Genomic DNA, 21,100 nt, shown 5'->3' with positions numbered 1-21,100 from the left:
ATTCAGGTCTCAGTTTATTCCAAGTCTAGGTGTCTAGCCTCCTAGGGAAGCCATGTATGATTTCCTCATGTATGTAAAGATTTTTGGTTCTCCTCATTATGATTGTGAAAATATAGAATTGCAGAATGTTAAAAGTCTTAGAGAAACCATTTAGTACAAATTATTTAATTTAAAGTTTAAAATTGAGATCCACTGGGGAGAAATGGCTTCATAAAACCATATGATCCATAACTGACCAAGCTGGAGCTCAAATCCAAATCTACTGACCAGAAGAATAATGAACTTACTACAGCTTTGATCTCACATGGTATCATTGGTTCATGATTCTTGGACAATAGACAGTTTTTGACTAGTTCTATAGCATGTGATCTTATACATCAGTATATTGACATATGGTCAAGTCACATAGAGGGTAGAGAATTGGACTTGCAGTGAGATGCTGGACAAGGTAACTAACCACTCTCAGGCTCAGTTTCCACGTCGACAAAATAATGGTAATAATAGCTCTTGCCTAAGATGATAATTGTTAGGATCAAGTGAGAAAATATGTGTAAAACATTTGCAAAGCATAAAGCAGCATATGAAAGTTTGCTTTTCCCCTCACCACAAAGGTTCCAGTTTTCCTGGATTTTCTACTACCCAAAATCTTTGCAAGGAGAAAATATACTGTTTTCCCTTTTATAGCTACATTACCTTCTCATTATAGTACAAAAAACATTTCTTATATTTAAAAAAATTAAGATATACTATAATTGCTGATATGGGGAAAGCACACATGGATGGGTCTAGAATATTTGACAAGGGTTCAATTTCTGCCACATTCACTTGAGAGGGACTCAAGAGAAAGTAGCAGTGAGCTGAGCCCTCACCTCTCACACCTGGTCCCTTCTTCCATTTCCACTGCCCTAGCTGCTGCTAAGATGTTCACCTGTGCCAAGCTCGCCTGCTCTGATTAATGTTGGATCCAGAACTGTAAAATGACAAATTTTTACAGCAGTGTTTTCTAGACCAGAAGTCAGGACTATAGATTGCAACACAGTATCTTATGGGGCCCGGAACAGGGTGTCTCAGCTAACATTAAGGGAGTTCCAGATCAGTGCTATCAGCAGAGACATCGACATTGCTGCCAAATTTATTGGTGCAGGTGCTGCCATAGTAGGAGTGGCTGGTTACGGAAGTACATTTGGTCGTCTGATTATTGGTCATGCCAGAAACTCTTCACTGAAGCAGCAGCTGTTCTCATATGCTCTCCTGGAATTTACCTTTTCTGAAGCTATGGGTTTGTTTTGTTTGATGGTTGTTGCTTTCTTGATCTTTTTTTTGCCATGTAATTAATAGCAGCTTGAAACGTTGACATTTAATACAAGTTAGGGATATAATTCTTACTGTGGCTTCAAAAACTGTTGGGTTGGTGTCATGAAAATGTACTTTATTTCCAAAGTCATTTCATTGAAGACGGTAACTTAAAAAAATAAAATATCTGGCAAAATGGCTCAAAGCTGATAAATTGCCAAGGTTTTTATGATTTCATTCTATTCTTAAACTTAGAGAAAGTTCCCAAGAGCACTAAGCTTACTCTTCTTTACTTGTTCTTAAACTTAGAGAAAGTTCCCAAGAGCACTAAGCTTACTCTTCTTTACTTGTTCTTCATGACTCTTTTCCTAATATCAAAAATTTAGAGCAAGAAGGAACCTTAGAACTAATCTAGTTCAGTACCCTCCTTTTATAGATCAGGAAACTGAACATCAGAGAAGTTAAATAATTCACCCCAAGTCACACTGAAAGAGGTAGGATTTGAATTTGTATCCTTTGACTAAAAATTTCCACTATAACATGCCTCTTCTCTTGACTATAATGTTACTCAGTTTTATCTCTTAAATCAGTAGATTTAACTGACTAATATCTTAACAATATCAAATACCCAACAATCAGCTGGGGTTGTGGTAATCTAAATTTTGGATGAGTACCTCACTTCTGTCATCCCTTCTATGAAATAACTTTACCTTGACTGAAGGTTCTGAAATCTGGAGAAGCCAATTCCTGGTGCTCCTCCACCCCAATTACAAGTGATGGGAGATTCTGAAGGAAAGTGTGAGAGAGTAGTTATTAGACTGATTACCAAACTAAAGGTCTACAAAGTCCCTGTACTGACCTCATTGTTGTATGTCTGTGAAGGTTGGACAGTATACCAATGCTATGCCAGGAAACTGAAGCACTTCCATTTCAGTTGTCTTCGTAAGATTCTGAAGATCAGGATAAGATACACCAAAATGAGGCTGTTTGTCAGATCTAAACTGCCAAGCATAGCTACAATGGGCTAGCTATGTTGTTTGAATGACAAACATCCACTTGCCTAAAAAACTATTTTATGGAGAACTCACACAGGGCAGGTATTCCCATGGTGGTCAGAAGAAGCAAAACAGGGACACTCTCACAGTCTCTCAAGAACTTTGGAATTTATTGTGTGACACTGACACAGGACTGTCTAGCATGGCATGCCCTCATCAGAGAAGGCAGTGTGCACTATGAGCAAGCAGAATTTAAGTAGCTCAAAAGAAACTTGTACAAATTTAGAGAATCCACCCCAAATGTTCACATGGATTATTTATGCCCAATCTGTGGTAGAGTGTTCCAAGTTCACATTGGTCTGATCAGCCACAGTCAGATACATTGCAACTTGACTCTAACATCGTGATGTCATTTTGGTCCTCTTCGAGGATGAAGGACAAAAACCAATCACCAAGCAAGTGATAAATTCTTAACATAGACCACCAAACTCTATTCTAACCTTAGAAGAGCAGGTCCTTTGGATCATTTGCCACTGTCCTCTTTCTCTTGTGGATCTCCACATTCTCCACCATGAAATGACCACATTTCTGTATTTTCCCTTTTGTGCTTGAGAGGTTCCAAAAGCTGAAATCTTGGCTACCTCAACCCTTGATGTTCTTTTTTGATCTAATCTTCAGGTCTTGTGGCTTCCCTTTTCTATCCTTAGCCATTTTTGACTTTGGTCCTATACTTTACTCATTCTATGGCTTTCTGTGTTAGAATTTTTTCTATAATTCTGCCTCTACCTGTCCTAGGAGCCCTGTCCCAATTCAATAGCAGATATGTGTGTGTGTGTGTGTGTGTGTGTGTGTGTATGTGTAATAGCAAATAGATAAAACTAATGGTTTGCTGGAGCCAGCTTATATTGGCTCAACAGAAATAATTTGTAAGTTTTCAATGTAAGCATTTACATGATTGGAAACTGGAAAATGTAACAAATAAGAGCTTTATCATTTGCTTAATTTTCAAGTCATAAGAAAGTGATGAAGAAAGTATTACTGGTTCAGATTATCTTAAAAAGCGTATGGTAGGGACATTATTTTTGATAGAGAGCTCATTCAATGTTTACCAGCAAATCTCTTGATATAATCTAGAGCAGCAGCATCTAACTCAGTGGAAGCATATTGATCTAGAAAATGATATATTGACATAATTTATATTCAGTTTTATTTTTATTTATTTTGTTATATATTTCCCAATTACAGTTTAAATTAGTTCAGAGTGCATTTGAAAGTGTTACGGTCTGTAGACCTTATGTTGGACAAGTGGTTAAGAGCTAATGACCATGAGATGACTTTCCTCATTTACAACAACTTATTTCAATATTTTCCCTATTGTTATTAAGCATGGTCCATGTTCTTACCTCTTTTCTAGATTCTATGAATTAAACACACACACACACACACACACACACACTCACTCACACATATGCATGTGTTCACATGGACAGAACAGATACTGCATTGGTACAGACCAGATTTGTCAAGGGGTAAAGGGAGTAAAACACTCCTACCAATTCATTTTCATACCTGCACTCCATAATCTTAGATAATTCCTAAGAACAGTAATAGGTGAAAAGACTTACCCAGGGGGATAAAATTAGTCTTTTTTAGATTTGCAGCTTAACCCAGATCTTCCTGATTCTAAGACTGAATCCACTATGTAGTCTTTCAAACATGACATAATTTATTCTTCTTTTAAACTAAAAAAATCTTTTGATAGGTTGATATTAATAGATGTTATCAATATAGTCTTACTTCTCTTGCCCTTAATTATAAGACAAAATAATAGCATCCCATTTTTTTTCAACTTGTATCAGTATCTATTTAGTACATCTAATTAATGCAACTTGATTCTCACTGCAATAACTTATTAAATTATAAAACAGCTGGGGAATTACAAAAAACTGATTATAATTTGAAAATTGCTCTCATACTCCCAATCCCTTTTTTTTACTTGAGAATTCAGTCATTTGCTGATAACTAAGTGTTTTTTCCCTTTAATCGTAGGCTTCCCACCTACAGATTCATATGTTTTCCACACGCATTCACAAATAATTTCTCTCTTAAGGTTCTGAGGATTGAGTATACAAAGGGCGATATGTTCCTTATTATGCCATCTGCTTTAGTATATTTCTGTTTTTTAAAAAAAACAAAACTACCCTACCAACTTTGCACAAAGTTTCCATTTTCACTGTGAAAGTATTCTCACTTTCAACACCATGATTAACATTAATATAAGTTATTGGTGCCTAAATCTCCTCCCTGTGAATCATTCTACTTGCTCTTCACAGCAGATACTGTGGTGGTATGTAACTTAAAATATATTCAGCAAGATATGAATAATTCTAGTTTATTTTCCTCTTTTCATTTCTCTAGAGACTAAACCAAAGGAGACTGCTTAAAATGTTTTATTGCAGCTTAAGCTTATTTTAATCTGCTTATATTCTGAAAAATGTATACAAGCCATTTAGTATCACAACTATTTTGTTGTTGTATTAGGTAAAATGGAAGGTGGTGAATGATCATCTAAATTCTAGTGTGGAAGTATAAGAATGGAATACTAGGTTGAAAATAAGAGTGAAGAAGTTCTAGCCTGACTTTGCCCATGACCGACCATATGAACTTGGCAAGCTGATTAAGCCGTTTGTGTCTCAGCATTTTTACCTCTAAAGGTAGAATGCTAATAACCATTTATCATTTCTATCCTTGGAAAATGGAGAATCATCATGACCAAGATGAGGCACCTCCTCTGTGTGTGTGTGTGTGTGTGTGTGTGTGTGTGTGTGTGTAGAGGAGACTAAAACAGAAAGTAGGAAAGAGAAAGAGAAGTTAATTTTTGAAGATGAAGAAGGGCCAGTTCAGATATTTCCAGCATCATGAGAGATGAAAATTAACACTGATTCTGTGTTAGGGGGTAAGGACAAGCCTAATGTGTACGTATTATTGTCTGTTAATTGTATGAATGCAGGGGGGCTTGAAATAGGGAGTAGTATGAAGGGGAAAAGGTACATTCTGTTGAACAAACTCTTTGGTATTGTAACCTATGGCCATGAGTTCCTCAGACCCACAACGGCTATTTTTCTTTTTGACTGATTGCTTGGAGATTATTCCAGGCAAATTTTCATGTCAAAGGTTGCATAGATACTGTGGGATGGGTCCTCAGTTCCAAACAAATGAATGAATGAAAGAGGAAATAGAAAAAAAATAAGTATTCAAGAAAACAAATGAATATTAGGATAAGAAATCACTTATTTTATGCCACAGAAAACATTTAAAAAGGCTCAAAGAATCTACAAATAGATACAGAAAACACTTCAAGGACAGATAGGCATGCACAAAGAAATATATAAAATTGCTAATAGCACTCATAGTAATTTCCCTCAAAATGAATGGAATTTGGGTTTGCCATCAGGACAGCACTGTAACCTTACTGTGAATCCCAGTCCTCCCACAGGGTCCTATATAATTCTTCTCAGATGCATAGAGTTCCTGTGTTTGGAACTTATCACCAATTCAAATACATTTTGAGCTTATTGCATAGAAAATTTCCTTTCCATTCTAAAATGACTATTTTCAGTTCTTGGGGAGAGGAAGATGCTTGCATTCATAGATTTCACCCCACCTTCAGAACCCTGATGTATTCTGAATAAGAACAAAAAGGAAAAATTGGGAAATGAATGAGAATTTCCTCTTGCTTCTCTTTTAGTCTGGCAAAATGGGGCCATTTCTTTGATTATAATGTGACCTTCTAAATCTTATCCAATTATAATGGGCACAGTCCCGCTCACTGAAACCAAATAACAAGCAGTCCTCTGTTCTCTCAAAAAAAGGGCCCGTGGGCATGTTCCCATTCTCCATTAGGAAGTGCCAATGCTGTCCTACATGCTAATTAAATTGTTTCAGGAGCTTATCAAAATGATCAGAGAACTCCCAAGACAAATCCATTTTCCATGATCATTCCATCGTTCTTCTGCTCTTCTCCAACAATGATTTCAATTTGACTGATGACATGGAGAGTAAATGAAGGACAGGTAGTGATTGCTATATGAACGAAATGATGCGAAATGATGTGAAAATTAAATGGGTGGAAACAGGACTCTAAAGTCATTTTAGAAAAAGGAATAATTAGTTTTAAGATTCTTTTCACAATAAATTATAGTAATAAAATTTGAGAAGAATGGTCTTAATTTAAAGGGAAAAAAATAATCCTTTTAGTCAGAGAAATTAATTGCAGAGGGAAATTGTGAAGTGTCTTTCCTTGTAGAAGTGTATGAACAGTCATGGTAGGGTGGATAGAGTTCTAGCCTCAGAGTTAAGATGACTTGAATACAAGTTCCTTCTCTGACAAATTAATTGTAGTAACAACAATGTTTGCAGCAGTATTTATACATAACCCCTTCCGTTTTGGGCATTGTGTTAGGTACTTTACAAATATCATCTTGCATACTGGCTATGTGATCCTGGGCAAGTTTCTTAACTTTTTTGTCCCCCGGCAACCCTCTAAGCCCAGAAATTGTAGGCTAAGAGATGATTAGCATTATTAGAGGGGGGGGTTTTCATGGGGAGCTTGAAATAGTATAGATTGATATAGACACAGATATAAAATTATCTATGAGTAGGTATGGGGGAATTAGATGACATAGTGGATAGAGCACTGGGTCTATAGTCAGGAACACTTGAGTTCAAATCCAGCCTCAGACACTTAACTCCATTTGACTTGGTTTCCTCATTTGTAAAATAAGTTGGGAAAGGAAACAGCAAAGCACTAATATCTTTGCCAAGAAAACCTCAAAATAGGGTAAGAATCTGACATAACTAAACAAAAACAATATTGTTATTGTTTGTTGTTATAATACAATAAAAACAGAAATATATATCCAGACCTTATACATATATATATGCAATATATGTGTGTGCTATGTTATGTGCTATATACATATGTTATATGTATATAGTTAAATAGTTCTGTTACTTTCCCAGATGAATACCCGTTAGACTCATGGATATTTTCTAGGTGACCTTATGAGTCACTTGGTTCAGTAATTCATTATCCAGGCTTATAAATCTCTCCAGATTGAAATTTCAAAAAAAAAAAGGGAGAAAGAAATGCATAATAAAGAAGAAAAGCCATTTATGTCTGTTAATGGATGCTGCTTGGAGATAGGTAATTTTTTGTTTGTTTATTCTAACACTAAGCTCCATATAGTCTCCCATGGCAAGTTGACTGCTAGTGATTTAAGGTCATCATGGAAAGGAATTACATCTTTTCAAACCACCATACTCCTTGCCTCTATCCTGGTTCAAATGAAATTCAAATGATACTTATATGACCTATGTTAAGAAGAGTGAGACAGTGGAAGGCAACATGCGTGGAGTACAGATGGCCCCACAAAGCTGTTTTACTCTTAGACCTTTCTTATACCTCTAAACCCTGTGGTCATTGGATCATAGGTATGGAGCTGGAAGACATCTCTAGATGTTATCTAGTCCAAAACTCTTTATTTATCCAAAAGGAAACTGATGACTGGACAGTTTAAGTGATATGTCCAAAGTTGCTGAAGTATGAAGAAACAAAACTCAGATTTGAATCAGGACTTCTGAGTTCATACATAGTACTCTTTCTACTGTACTATACTTGTCGCACTGCTGTCCATGAAAATAGAACAAACTTTTGGCAATCATGATTTTTCTAGTATGGTATCACTAACTCTCCATCAGACCACACATATTACTTTACTATTTATTTCCCTTATTCTATTAGACTGGGAATTCTATAGAGTCTGAGGCTATATCTTAGATAAACTTTATATTTCCCCCCTCCCTCACCAAATTCAGCAGATACTTGACTCTTATTTGTTGAAAGAATTAAGGAATGGATTAATGCCATTACCCACAGAAAAGACCCTATAAATTGTACTAATATGAAAGAATTTATTGCGACAATGGAATGAAGGTTCAACAGATAAATGTTTTCATTCATACAGCTTCTTTTTCTGATACTCTGTTTTCCGACCAGTACAGGACACTTGCTGGAAGCATTCCTTGTTATGGCTCCAGGTCTTTACAAAGGTTTTCCCTCATGTCTGGAATATATGTCTTTTCATCTCCTACTTTTTGAAAGGATGTCTTCCCTGATGTCCTTAGTTGTTAGTCATTCTGCCCTCCTGCATCTAGGCAGTGAAGTGGAAAGAGCTGGAGTTAGAAAGTCCTGAGTTCAAATTTAGCCTCAGACACTTCCTACCTGTGTGATCCTGTGCAAGTGTATTAACTTCTATTTGCCTCAATTACCTAATCTGTAAAATGAAGATAATAATGGTAACTACTGCCAAGGGTTGTTGTGAGCATGAAAAATGATCATTGGAAAGCACTTAGTGCGCTGCCTGACACATAGTAAGTGACACACACACACACACACACACACACACACGGATTAGCAATTTTATATATATATATACATATATATGTTAGCAATTTATATATATATATTAGAAATTATTAAATAATCATATTTTCTATAAACACTATATCTCCTTCCAGAAGAGTGTAATGACTACAGGGTCAGTTTTCATTTGTTTGTTTTTGTCTTTGGATCCTTAAAACCTACTGCAGTGCCTCTGATAAATTACACTAATAACTGCTTATTGGAATTTGATTAATTTGCATTGTGGAAAATAAAACACAAGCATTTTTTTGGGAAAGGCCATATTTTAAAAATTAGTCCATACATGTCAGAGCAGAAAACTAGTGTTCTTCAGTACCACTCACTGATTCTATAAAGGAGGCAAGAGAAGCCTAGGGAGAAGACTCAGTTGAACATGTAGACATTGCTTAGTTCTATCATGCATGCATTCTTGTTTTAGATTACCAAACTTAGGGGTTAGGGACTAAATCTGAAATATTCTTGTTATTTGAGATGAAGTGCGGAATAGATGATTCTACCAAATAATAGTTATAATGATAGTGCCAATAACCAGATTCAGGCCCCTTTCCTTAAACTTCATCCAGACATTAGAACTGAGCTTGCTGATTCACTATGGAACCTGTAGTCTCTTGTCTTTTCACTTAATTTCATTAAAAATGATGAATATAGCTTCTTTCTTCCTTCAACATATTAGAGAGTCTGAACCTGACTATATGTGAATGTTTCACATTTAGCACTCCCAGGACACAGTAAGCATAGAAATAAGGGAGCTGGGGAGGGATGGCACAGAAGAGAAGGCTCTACCCATTTTGAAGAAAAGATCTTTGGTATAAGTCCCAGATTCTTGAAGTTTCCTGGTCCATTGTTCTGATGACCACTAGAAGACCACTGAGGAAGGAAGCATAATGAAGACTATTCTTTCTTTGCTGAGAGAATTGTGGGAAAACAGACAAGGGGAAGAATCCAGGGATCTTCCAGTTACCAGCTTTGAGAAAGAAGATGAATGATGCTGACCACCTTTCAAATTGCTAAAAGAGGAGAAAGACTGTAAGAAGCCAACATTAGTAGAACAAATAGTCTTTATCCTGTTGCTCTCTCTTGCATACTATTCTTGAGACCTTGGTTATTTCCCATTCACTATTATTAGAAATACTTCTAGTTAAGATTCAATCTGTTTTGTCTTGTATATGTTCTTACATGTAGAATTCATCTGATTTGTGTTTTACTGTTAATTTAGATAAATTGATTTGTTATTGTGGAACTGGCATTTGATAGGAAGGAAGTCAAGTCTTGGAGATACAGTTTAGCCTCTCCTTTCTCCATCAAGAAATGGTAATTAGTAGACTGAATCTAAATATTGCATCCTCTGACTAGTAATACAGGGTAGCTAGGTAGTACAGTGAATAGAATTCCAGTCCTGGAATAAGGAAGACACATTTTCTTGAATTTAAATCCAGCCTCAGATACTTTTAGCTGTGTGACCCTGGGTAAGTCACTTAACCCTCTTTTCCTCAGTTTCCTCATCTTTGAAACGATCAGGAGAAAGACATGGCAAACCATTCTAGTGTCTTTGGCAAGAAAATCCCAAATGGGGTCATAAAGATGTGGACATGACTGAAAATATATTGGACTACAAAGAACTAAGAATATTTTTTTCTAATTTATTAATTTATTTATTTTTAGTTTTCAACATCCATTTCCATAAGTTTTAAATTTTCTTCCCCCTCCCTCCCTCTTCAAGAGGAGATGCAATGTGATATGGCTCTACACATACATTCCTATTAAACACATTTTCACATTACTCAAGTTGCATAGAAGAATCATAACAAATGGGAGAAACCATGAGAAAGAAAAAAACAAAGCAAAGAAAAGACAAGAGTCTGCATTGCTCTTTGTTTTAATTCCATAGTTCTTTCTCTGGATGTGGATGGCATTTTCCATCATGAGTCCTTTTTAATTGGTTTAGGTCCTTGTGCTGCTGAGAAGGGTTAAGTCTATCAAAATCAATCATCACACACTGGGACAATTACTGTGTATGATGTTCTCCAGGTTCTGTTCACTTTGCTCAGCATCAAGGACTAATAATATTTAAGAAAGCCAATAGCTAGACTTCTAGTCCAATATCCCCTGTCTCCAAGGAGAGCAGAATGGTCAGCCATAGACCATGGCCCTGTTATTTATCTCCAAACAGAAGTCAAAATCCTCCTTGCAAAAATGTGGAGAGAAATGATTTGAGATATCTCTTCTTGCTTCCCTATGATCCACAGCTACACCAGTCCTCATGGTACATATTTTATACTGGTCAAACAGTCACATATGATACCCTTTTCATTAAAAAGATAATGCAGGGGACAGAGGGGTAGAAAATCTAAGACTTATGAAAATGATTGTAGAAAACTGAAAACAAATAAATTGATAAAGAACTGGCAGAAAAAAATAAAAATCATTGTTCATAGAGTTTGATTTAAAAAATCTGTATCTTTCTATTCAAAATTGGAAAATAAATATGACTGGTGGAAGGAATAAAAAATATCAGAGAAATTTTAATGAACCGCTATCACACAAAAAGAACAGAACAGGTAAGACCTAATGATTCCACCTTAAATTGACAACCAGGATGGTGAAAGACCTTGCAATTCTGCCCTTTGTGAATCCATTGAAGGAAATGGAGGTAAGTTAGCCTAGAGAACAGACTTGGTAATTGGAAAACTGGATGATAGCTTACTTCAAGTATTTAAAGCCCTATATTGTAAAAGGCATATTATCTTAATTCTATCTAGACCCAAGGGATGGGTCCATCCCTTGGGCCTAGAAACCACTGGTGGAACAATTTATTGTGTATGATTTCTGTATGATTTTGTACCTGTAATTCTGTTGTCTCTGTTTTCTTTAATGCAATTATTAGTAAACATATATTTAAAAATAAAATTCAAAGATAATGGAAGATGAACGAAAAGGAAAATAATCAGTCAGACATTAAGAGTCTAGAAGAGACACAGGTTCTTAGTTTACAAGACTGTAAACTCCTTGAAACCAGGAACAATGTTTTTTGAGTTATTTATTTATTTATGTATCTATCTATCTATTCATTTATTTATTTTGTCATTTGCTCTACCAGAATTAACAAAACAGATTAGATTTAAAATGTCTTTTATGATTGTAGAAAAGGATACAACAGATAGAACAGAATGGGAAAGTAGAGAAATTTTCTCATCTTATAAAAGATAATATACCGCCATCCCCATTCTGGATCCCAGAAGAGCAACATTTGCTTAGCATCAAGAAATTGAGTAATATGAGAAAACAAAAGAGCAACATCTGTATATTACTGAAGAATGGAGTATGGGGTGACTTTGATAAAAATATCATTTTTAGTATCTTTGTGTACAAAAATCAATATAATAGTCATAAAATCCCCAAAGATAATTATTCATTATTTATGAGTGGGTTTAGAAATTAAATGTTTCTATAATTATTTCATGTATGTTAGTCTCTTCTTCCTAGCAAATCTTTATTATACTTTTTTATCCAATCATTCAATGTACCTAGTTTATAGGGCATTAGATATCAAAGTTGACTAATATGTTTTTTTCTGGTAATTCTGGGTAGTATTACTTTCATTTCAAGGTCTAATTTCCTTCTGACCAATTCAGATTTACTATGCTGGTAACCTTCAGCTAAACAGGAGAAATTTATTTTGAGAAATACAAATCCCTTCCCCTCTTCCTCATTTAGCCAACAGGAAAGATCATTTAAACAAAATTACTTTATTACCTCTTCTTTCTCCTTCCCAGCAGGAGAAGGAAGAATCATATGAGCAGTTACTTATAGAGAAGGTAACTTTTTTCAGAGGGGATCTTTGTTTCACTCGGAGGGGTAGTAGACCATCAATTCTCAATAATAAGTACAGCCTAAGGGAATTGTACAGGCTCTAAGTCTTTCTAAGCTAGTTCTTTACAAATGGATTTCATTATTCAGATTGAAGTCAATTTCCAGAATGGCAAAATTAGCTATATCCATAATACCAAATTATGAGGGAGCATGAAGATTCAATCAAACTCAAAGTACAATTGGCTCTTTGCATGAATTTAATTTCAAATTGTCTCCTGAATTATCAAAGACTATTGACAACTAGGTGTTATCACGTTTAAACAAAAAGTAGGTCGATAACTAAAAATGTTCTTTAAAATAATATTCTTTCATGTATTTATCTTGTTGGAATCTTGCGATATTTCACAAGCTAATTGCCAGGATACCCCTATCAAACACAGGCTGTAGCTAACTAGTTTTCTATTTATTTTTATCTGCAATATTTAGTGACCATAATGAATACATATTTATACCGTCTGTTGCAAGAATGCAATCCTTTTAAAATTTTAGCTGCAATAACTTAAAGGATCACATGATGGAGTTATTAATGTACCCCTATGCAGGTCTCTGGCTATATCTTTCCATGCTTTAGATGTTTCAACCACCCCCTTTTTTGCATGAATCTTTGTAGATTTTTTTTATGCACTCATTCCTTTGTTTGTGTTATCTTTTATTTTCTGTCAACATTTTTATTTCTAGTACAAGAGAACCATGATTTAGGATTCAGAAAAAAATAGCCTGTAATTTTATATGTGAAGATAATGAGGCCCAGAAGTTAAATGTTTTGTCCAATGTCACACGTATATTAAATGGTTGAGCTGGGATTCAAACCTAGATTATCTGACTGAAAATCCAGCACTTTTTCTTTGGTCACTCTTGTTTTCCCTTTTTTCTTTCTTTCTCATATATTAGAATATAAAACTAAATGTTATTATCATTTTTTTTGTGTTTTACGATAATATTTTTTGATTCCCAACTCTTATTTTTAAAAAAGATAATTGGAACAGTACAAAGTTTTCTTTCAATAAATAACAAAAAAAAAAAATTGCCTTGTTTTGAAATGACCTCAATTTATCCAACCTTCCTCCCCTTCCCCTCTTTAGTTTCATGGTCCTTGAGAGAAGAAACAGAAATCCTTACTCATGAAATGCTCCTGATTTATTGTTTGTTATTCTCCAAGGACAAATTTTCAAAGCCTCCCTAGTAATCAACTTCCAGTCAGAAATTATCATTTGGATGCTATTAATATAATTTAATAATTAATGCATTTTTTTAGATTTTTAGCTTCTTGAAAGCAATGACTGTTTTTGACTTGTTTTTAAACGCCTGATGCTTAATACTATATCTGTCACACAGGAAGGTCTTAAAAATGTTTATTGATTTATTGTTATTATATATATTTTTTCTCAAATGCTCCCATATATTATTTCCTACTTACTTACACAAAAAAGGTAAAATTAAAAGTGTATTATCTCCTTTGAATCAAATGATTTTTGTCTAATACACTTGCTGATTTTAACTTCGTAGCCTTTGGAAGCTACAGTAACAACTGCAGACCACAGGAGACCTATTCGGAAGGCAAAGGCTGGTGCATGCTAAACAAATATATCCTGCTGGCTTTAGGGGAGTTAATGTAGCTTTCAAAGGTGTCTTATGGACAAGCAGGGATTGATTTGGCACTAGGCAAAGCTAGCTCATTATGCCAGTATCCATGATTGCATATTATGGAAGTAAAATGCAATGAAAAGTTATTGGACTTCAAATCAGGAATTAGATGATATGGGTCTGACCCCCTGCTAGGTGCTGGATGGTCAATAAACTCAAATATTCTCCCAATTCCTAACCTCAGTTGTAAAATAATAACCCTGTTGTTCTATCAAACAAACAAGATTGTTGGAAGAAAACCATTCTATGTACTACAAAGTGTTATGTGAAACTGAGGTTGTTATTAATGCCACCGATGATGATGATGAAGATGATATTTGATGCCAAAAATGAACATTAATTTAGACAGCATGACTGTGGAGTGGGAATTTGGCTCAATTAACTTTCTCATATGAATTTGCATCTATGTATGTAAAAGCAAGTTCAAATCATATACTTTTTTGAAGCTTGCTATAAATATAGTTGTTCATATGTCTGGTCTATGATATCTTTGAATATACATATATATATATACACACATTATATATATATACATATATATACACACACACATACACATATATATATATATATATATATATATATATATATATATATATATATATATATATATATATATATTTTACATAGCTTTGGAACTGTGAGAGGAGTCCTGTCCTAGTGACTCTGAATTGCACATGAATCTTAAACAATTATAATAATATTATTTTGTATTGCTGTTCTATTCTTATGCATTATCAGTTTGTTATTTTTTTTTTTTGCATTGTTTTCTCACAACAACCCTGTGAGGTGAATAGGGCTGGCAGTAATGTTCTGATTAATAGAATTTGAGACTAAATTCTGTTGATTCCAACTCTATAAATATCTCTACTACCTATTCCTTTTCTTCTCCTATTAGCATCAAAGTGGCAAAGACATTCATTTCCTCCCACATTGGTTTATTGCAGTAGCTTCCTAAGTGGTCCCCTTGAGTCCATTCCTCCCACTACCCCATACAAACAATATTACCATATTATGGTAGTAGTTTGTTATGCACAGTTGTGATCATTGAACAATTTGTTCAGCCTCTACCTTTATAATAGTTTCCTATTTTGTCTTTTCCTCTCTCAAATCCTTCTATACAGCTGCCAAACTGATATTGCAAAAAGTCATTAGTTCAAATTCCACCACCCTGCTACTCTGAAATCCTCTATAGTTTCCAATTGCTTGTAGGATAAAATAAAAAATGCAAAGCCTGGCATTTAAAGCCCTTCATATGCTAATTCCAGGTTACCCTTCCAGTCTACTCTTTATGTGCTTTAGTACCTTTACTCACTATATTGTACATATTTTAGATGTTCAACTCCTTTTCTGACTGTTTTAACACTAGTATATTTTAAAACCTTGTTCCAGTGCCAGATTTTCTATTCAAGTCTACTGTAAAGGAAACAATCATTAAGTACCTAACCTGTACAAAGTGATGTTGAAAGAGATATAAGGTTTGATCCATGATATCATGGAGCTAATAGAGTGAATTGTGGAGCATAATATTTATATAAATAACTATAGTATGATAGATGATAAATGAAAAGTAAAGCTCTAGGTCAGGTCCAAGGGGAAAATTTCATTCTTGACAAAGGGGAGAGTGTTGAAGGCTTCATGTGGGAGGTAGAACTTGAGTTGGCATTCAAAGGATGATGGGGAATTCAACTTGAGGACATGGAGAGAAATGGAATTCCAAACACACAGAAAAATATGAACGAATATGCTTGAAGACAGGAAAACACAGGACATGTGAACCAAAAAAAAATTGTCCGTTCCTGTTAGAGCATTGGATATGTAGAAAGGAATAAGGATAAGATGGGATGTGTGTGTATTTATCTATATGTATATAAACATTTGTTCATTAATAAGTTCCAAACTCATGGGACATGACCCGCCATGACAAGAATTGTGGCAGCATGCCACGTTCACTTGAAGCATTTTTAGAAAGAATATATTAACATTTTGCATTTCAAGACCTTCAAGCTAGTCGGACTTCGCGTCATTTCAAATAATTAAAATTGGTATAAAAATTAAGTCAACTCTAGGATGCTATTTGTTTATAGGTGTTCTCAATGTACAGCTGTGGAGCTCCAGTATCCTCCACCCCACCCCCAATATTCAAAATACAATACCTGTATCCATTGATGTTGCCATGGTTTTCAAAACTAGATTTAGAAGGTACTATGAGAGCAGTTGCAAACACAGTGTGTAGAGTATGTCATATGGGTCTCAGGCTGTTCTTCTGCTTGAAGCCGAAAAGCCTCAAGTAAGAAACTTAATGGTTCTAATGAAGCTGCCCCACTCACTAGCCTATAATCGAGTCAATGGCATGCTCTTGGTATCAAAAGGCATCATGTTCCTACTGTATCTTTGAGCAGTTCTGGAATAACCTCAATGAGAAGGCATTTCTCGAAAAGATGATTGGAGCTAACATTCAGCAGCTGTGGATTCAGCCTTTTCTGGTTAACTAGACTGCTACACTTAAAATTAAATACTCTCCCAGGCTCACAGCTGGCACTGCAAAGACTGCTAATTGGACAGACTGAAGAGTGAAACTAAATATATATGTTGTCATTTTACTCAACACTTTCTGGAAAATGAATTGCAGGTAAATCAGCAGGCGTTAGCAAAGCATTCAAAAAAATGTACACAAGCATAATAAGCCTCCTGATGGATTTCCCGCCTCCCCACCCCCTGCTGGGGGAGTCAAGAAAGCAAATGAATTTCTCTGCTGTTACTAAACCAGTAGAGATTCATCTATCTCAAGACATGGTACTTTTCCATATAAGCAACTTTTTATTTTTTATTTATGACAGGAAAATCAGAATTCATCCTAATGTTTTAGATATAAATACGTATATTTTTACCACTTTCTCAAAATCCATAACAATCTATTCTCCATTCCATGGCCAAAGTAATGTACATTATAGCAGGGACAGGTTCTTAATTATCCTTATATGTCCCCAAAGTCCTAGGGAAAATGTTATGAACGTAATACTATAGGTATTTCAAAATTAGTTTTGGAATGGGAAAATGAGAACTACATAGATAGATCTTCGTTTTTTGGCCTATCTATCATCTTTATCTCCGCCATCTCTATCATCATCTCTGGCATCTGTTCTTCTACCTGTGGCATCTTTTTTTCCATCATCTTTATTTCTATGTTTGTTACCTCTAATTGCATCCCTTAATCTATACTATATAGGAAGAAAAGCAACCTCATTAAATTGATTAGAGAATTTATCATGTCTCTTCAGTAACCCTGAAAATTATCAAGATAATAGATTGAGTGCTGGATGTGGAGACAGCAAGACCTGAGTTGAGAATTGGTCTCAGGCATTTACTAGTTGTTTTACTATGGACAAGCCGCTTGCTAACTGCCTTGATCTTAAATTTCCTCTGCTATAAAAGACAGGATTGGACTCAAAGACTTCAAAAGGCCCTTCCATATCTAAATCATATCTAAATTATAATCATATATGCGGATGCTATCATCCCCTTTAGATTTGAAAACAAAAGGCAAGCTCTTTAGCACTTTTAGATTCATAGGCTTAGTATCAGAGTAGGGAAACCCTCCAGTTGATGTTCTTCTCTATTAGGTCAGAAATCAGTTAATTTCAAGTCATTTTAATTTGCAGTTTTTTTCTCTAGAAGGAGAATCATGTTTCTGAAATCTAAATTCTTTTGCAACTCTATTAAATAGTCAGTTAACCGCATGCATTTATGAAGCTTTTGAATCTCTTTAAGACCTAAATTGTAATCTCTTGCCCCAGAAATTACAATTCAAAATCATTTTAGGGACAATCCTTTTTTTATGTATTTTTCTTCTCTTTTTATAATTATTTTATTTGTTTTCAGTTTTCTACCATCATTTCCATATACTTTAGATTTTTTCCGCTCCCTCCCCCTCTTTCCCTCCTCCATTCCCTTCCCTCTCCAAGATGACGTGCAATCTTATATAGGTTCTACACTTACATTTTATTTAATACATTTTCACCTTATTCATGTTGCATAGAAGAATTAAAATGAATGGCAGACATCATAAAACAAAGGGACAGCCCTTCCACATACATTTTATGGTTATTTTGGTTCCAGATTCTCTGCATTGTTTTTTTTTTTCTAATGTCTCAAGATATTTGGAGTCTTCCATGCAAAAGAACAGAGAGGGTAGAAGTCAAGCAACTAGAAAAGCTAAATGGATATGAAGTGAGGCATCATCCAGTACTTCCGTATCTTCTTTTTTCGAAATTAGTAAGTGTGCATTAACATACTCATGCACTTACATATGAGCATATATGAATATATTATATCCATGTGAATATATATAAATGTTAATGCATTTATATAGATGTCTTCATCTGTGTACATGTTCACAAATCTAGAGGCACATATCCTCATGTATATGTATATCTATATACATACATGTATAACAACATGAATGTATGCATATGTGCATAGTATGTATATGTATGAATTTATGTGTACATGTATATATATTTTAGGTGTACACGTATATATATGTATATATCATATATGTGTGTATAAATATCATATGTATGTGTATATATATTTAATATAGATATATTCCAAACGATAATTCAAAGCCCTTAGGGTTTATATCACCCTTTTTAAGTATTTAGATGCAAAAAGCAAAAAGGCGTAGTCAAAGTGAAATAGGTCTTCTCATTTGGAAGCCAAACAAAGAATTCTTTCAGATAGCAGGAAGGGCAGCATTTATTTTTACTGAAGGAGACAACCCTTTTGAATAATGTATAGAAAATGGCATTGGGCCTCAGGAGGCAAGAGATTTAACTTGCTATTCTGTCTGTGACACTTAACTAGCCCCTTCACTTTGGACGAGTCACTTAGCAGCTCTGGTCTTAGATCTTCACCTTTCAAATGAAGGAATTGGACTATTTTTTTGGTATCTAAGGTCCCTTTTAACTTAAAATTTCATGACTCTAAGGCTGGATTTCTCAATTTGAGGTCCATAACTACATACATGTGCATGTATATACAGATGTATGTATATGTTTGTATATATGCATGCCTCATGCACAATACATATATACAGAGTACATATATACACGTATATACATATATAGTATGCCTGTGTGTTTATAAATGTGTATATATAGATTTATGTATATATGTGTGTATGTACGCACACATTTGTGCTTGAGAATATGTATATACAGAAGCATGCATACATGCATATATGCACATACCTATACATGCACACACATATACAAAGAGAGAGAGAGAGAGAGAGAGAAGGGATCCATGTACATTTATTGCATTTGGGTTTGGATGTGTATTTACATACATATTCTTGATTTCAGTATAATTGGCTTCCTTGGAAATCCTATGTGTTTTATGAATTTTAAAACATTATTCTCCACTACTAGGTTGTGAGATATTTGATGTGGGCAGTGTAGAACTATTTTTGAATTTCTTTTTCTTCTCAATTCTTAGCACAATTGTTGAAATGTAGTAAACACAATAAATCATTTTTGGCTTGACTTGGAGAATGGGTCTAGAGAGGCTTCACCCCACTTCCAAAGGAACACGTGACATATACAGAGATTAAGAACTCTTAGTCTAAAAAATAAAAATTAAATCAATGCGAATAAAAATATATTCAGAAGCTCAATCTAAAGTTTTAAACCTGCCCCTTTGGGTGTTTTTGAAATACCCCTTTATTTTTTACCTGTATTGCTAAGGAGTAAAAACATATTTAAAGAAATTTGGGGTATGGTTTTAAGGAAGCAGACATATAGATAGTGTTTTGTCTTCTTCTGAAGAAAAATCTAGGAATTTAGGAATATGGAGACAAATACTGAGAAGGAATGATGATGACACCTAGACCAAAAATGTGACACCAGTGAAAAGTATTAGAGTTCGCTCATAGTAAAACCTGAAATGTAGAAAGTGGTGGAGTCAAAGTTATCAAACTGGGGAATGGTTCTTACTGGTCTCTCCTTTTCTATGATTTCTAACTGTGTGTGGTTGTTGGCTTTTGTCTTCCAAGAGGACCAAAATGACATTATCATTTTAAACTGAAATTTCAGTGTGTCCAACTGTGGCAGATCAGACCAATACGCACTCAGAATGTTCTACCACAGGTTGGGCACAGAGAGTCCGTGTGAATATTAGGGGTGAATATTGCAAATTTGTGCATCCTGCATTTATTTTGTGCTGTCTCAATTCTGCTTTACTCCAAGAGCACAGCACCCTTTCTGATGTGGGCATGCCATGCTGAGTGGTCCTGTGCCAGTGTCTCCCATGTTGCACAGTCAAATCCAAAATTCTTGAGAGAGACTTTGAGAGTGTGCCTGTATCGCTTCTTTTGGCCACCATGTGATTGCCTGCCCCATGCAAGTTCTCCATAAACTAGCCTTTTTGGCAAGCGTACATTTTACATTTGAACAACTTGGCCAGCTCATCAGAGTTGCGCTCTCTGAGACATGGTTTGAATACTTTGCAGTTCAGCTTGAGCAAGGACTTCAGTGTCTGGTACTTTATCAAATTAGGGAATTCTTCTTACAGGTCTCTCCTTTCCTATGATTTCTAAGTGTGTGTATACATAACGAGGGGAAGGGAACATATTATCTCAGTTTCCTATTGCATAAATGTAAAAATGAAAGGTGAGGGAGTTGAGAAAATGTTTAAGAGATTGCCTTTTTCTATTAAATCTGACTGGCCCTGCTTCAGGGAGCAAATTTACTTCAAAAATTTCTTTTATCATTGCAACATTCTACATAACCTATACCAGACATACCAAAAGAAT

The 21,100-nt window shown here is 34.9% G+C and overlaps 1 pseudogene; it reads left to right on the top strand.

The window, feature by feature from the left end:
* The first annotated feature begins 436 nt into the window (after nt 1–436).
* On the top strand, nt 437–14,258 carry LOC140499011 (ATP synthase F(0) complex subunit C3, mitochondrial pseudogene; annotated as a pseudogene).
* Nucleotides 14,259–21,100: the final 6,842 nt, after the last annotated feature.

Source organism: Notamacropus eugenii, chromosome 1 (assembly GCF_028372415.1).
Source record: "Notamacropus eugenii isolate mMacEug1 chromosome 1, mMacEug1.pri_v2, whole genome shotgun sequence".
Classification (NCBI taxonomy): domain Eukaryota; kingdom Metazoa; phylum Chordata; class Mammalia; order Diprotodontia; family Macropodidae; genus Notamacropus; species Notamacropus eugenii.
The sequence above is the reverse complement of the archived record's forward strand: the minus strand, read 5'-3'. Positions and strand labels throughout refer to the sequence as shown.